Here is a 2,500-nt window from a genome sequence, read left to right as displayed (position 1 = left end):
CCAAAGTGCTAGTTCATCTGGGGTTTAGTTGGTTTAACTGTTTTTCTTTGCCTCTGTCTCCAAAATACTGGCCAATATGAGGTGTAGCTGTTTTTAAAAAAAATAAACTAATACAAGTGTTTCCTTGCCTCTGTCACCAAAGTGCTAGTTCATCTGGGGTTTAGTTGGTTTAACTGTTTTTCCTTGCCTCTGTCTCCAAAATACTGGCCAATATGAGGTGTAGCTGTTTTTAAAAAAAAAATAAACTAATAAAAGTGTTTCCTTGCCTCTGTCTCCAAAATACTGGCAAATATGAGGTGTAGCTGTTTTTTTTTAAAATAAACTAATAAAAGTGTTTCCTTGCCTCTGTCTCCAAAATACTGGCCAATATGAGGTGTAGCTGTTTTTTATTTATTTAAATAAACTAATAAAAGTGTTTTCTTGTCTCTGTCACCAAAGTTCTAGTTCATGTGTGGTTTAGTTGGTGTAACTGTTTTTCTTTGCCTCTGTCTCCAAAATACTGGCCAATATGAGGTGTAGCTGTTTTTTTTTTTTTACAACAAACTAATACAAGTTTTTCCTTGCCTCTGTCACCAAAGTGCTAGTTCATCTGGGGTTTAGTTGGTTTAACTGTTTTTCTTTGCCTCTGTCTCCAAAATACTGGCCAATGTGAGGTGTAGCTGTTTTTTTAAATAAACTAATAAAAGTGTTTCCTTGCCTCTGTCACCAAAGTGCTGGTTCATCTGGGGTTTAGTTGGTGTAACTGTTTTTGTTTGCCTCTGTCTCCAAAATACTGGCCAATATGAGGTGTAGCTGTTTTAAAAAAATAAACAAACTAATACAAGTGTTTCCTTGCCTCTGTCTCCAAAATACTGGCCAATATGAGGTGTAGTTGTTTTTTTCAAATAAACTAATACAAGTTTTTCCTTGCCTCTGTCTCCAAAATACTGGCCAATATGAGGTGTAGCTGTTTTTTTAAAAAAAACTAATAAAAGTGTTTCCTTGCCTCTGTCACCAAAGTGCTAGTTCATCTGGGGTTTAGTTGGTTTAACTGTTTTTCTTTGCCTCTGTCTCCAAAATACTGGCCAATTTGAGGTGTAGCTGTTTTTTATTACAAACTAATACAAGTGTTTCCTTACCTCTGTCACCAAAGTGCTGGTTCATCTGGGGTTTAGTTGGTGTAACTGTTTTTCTTTGCCTCTGTCTCCAAAATACTGGCCAATATGAGGTGTAGCTGTTTTAAAAAAAATTAACTAATAAAAGTGTTTCCTTGCCTCTGTCTCCAAAATACTGGCCAATATGAGGTGTAGCTGTTTTTTATTTATTTAAAAAAACTAATAAAAGGGTTTCCTTGCCTCTGTCACCAAAGTTCTAATTCATGTGGGGTTTAGTTGGTTTAACTGTTTTTCTTTGCCTCTGTCTCCAAAATACTGGCCAATATGAGGTGTAGCTGTTTTTTGTTTTTTTAATAAACTAATAAAAGTTTTTTCTTGCCTCTGTCACCAAAGTTCTAGTTCATGTGGGGTTTAGTTGGTTTAACTGTTTTCCTCGCCTCCGTCACCAAAGTGCTTGCTCCTATTGGGTTCAGTTGGTTTAACTGTTTTCCTCGCCTCCGTCACCAAAGTGCTTGCTTCTGCGGGATTCAGTTCCTTTCCCTGGAGTTTTTCCTTGCCTCCGTCACCAAAGTGATTGCTCCTACGGGATTCGGTTGATTTAAATAGAGTTTGTCCTTGCCTCCGTCACCAAAGTGCTCGCTCCCACGGGATTCAGCTGGTTTAAATGGAGTTTGTCCTTGCCTCCGTCACCAAAGTGCTCGCTTCTGCGGGATTCAGTTGGTTTAAATGGAGTTTGTCCTTGCCTCCGTCACCAAAGTGCTCGCTTCTGCTGGATTCAGTTGGTTTAAATGGAGTTTGTCCTTGCCTCCGTCACCAAAGTGCTCGCTCCCGCGGGATTCAGTTGGTTTAAATGGAGTTTGTCCTTGCCTCCGTCATCAAAGTGCTCGCTTCTGCGGGATTCAGTTGGTTTAAATGGAGTTTGTCCTTGCCTCCGTCACCAAAGTGCTTGCTTCTGCGGGATTCAGTTCCTTTCCCTGGAGTTTTTCCTTGCCTCCGTCACCAAAGTGATTGCTCCTACGGGATTCGGTTGATTTAAATAGAGTTTGTCCTTGCCTCCGTCACCAAAGTGCTCGCTCCCACGGGATTCAGTTGGTTTAAATGGAGTTTGTCCTTGCCTCCGTCACCAAAGTGCTCGCTTCTGCGGGATTCAGTTGGTTTAAATGGAGTTTGTCATTGCCTCCGTCACCAAAGTGCTCGCTTCTGCGGGATTCAGTTGGTTTAAATGGAGTTTGTCCTTGCCTCCGTCACCAAAGTGATTGCTCCTACGGGATTCGGTTGATTTAAATAGAGTTTGTCCTTGCCTCCGTCACCAAAGTGCTCGCTCCCACGGGATTCAGTTCCTTTCCCTGGAGTTTTTCCTTGCCTCCGTCACCAAAGTGATTGCTCCTACGGGATTTGGTTAATTT

The 2,500-nt window shown here is 40.9% G+C and overlaps 1 protein-coding gene across 1 annotated transcript in view; it reads right to left on the bottom strand.

Moving 5' to 3' along the window:
• LOC133658657 (tyrosine-protein kinase receptor UFO) overlaps positions 1 to 2,500 on the bottom strand; it is a 101,219-nt gene that overhangs the window by 47,949 nt on the left and 50,770 nt on the right. The gene's annotated exons all lie outside the window — the stretch shown is intronic.

Source organism: Entelurus aequoreus, linkage group LG10, assembly GCF_033978785.1.
Source record: "Entelurus aequoreus isolate RoL-2023_Sb linkage group LG10, RoL_Eaeq_v1.1, whole genome shotgun sequence".
Lineage (NCBI taxonomy): Eukaryota > Metazoa > Chordata > Actinopteri > Syngnathiformes > Syngnathidae > Entelurus > Entelurus aequoreus.
Note: the sequence above shows the minus strand (reverse complement) of the source record. Positions and strands in the feature narration are given on the sequence as shown.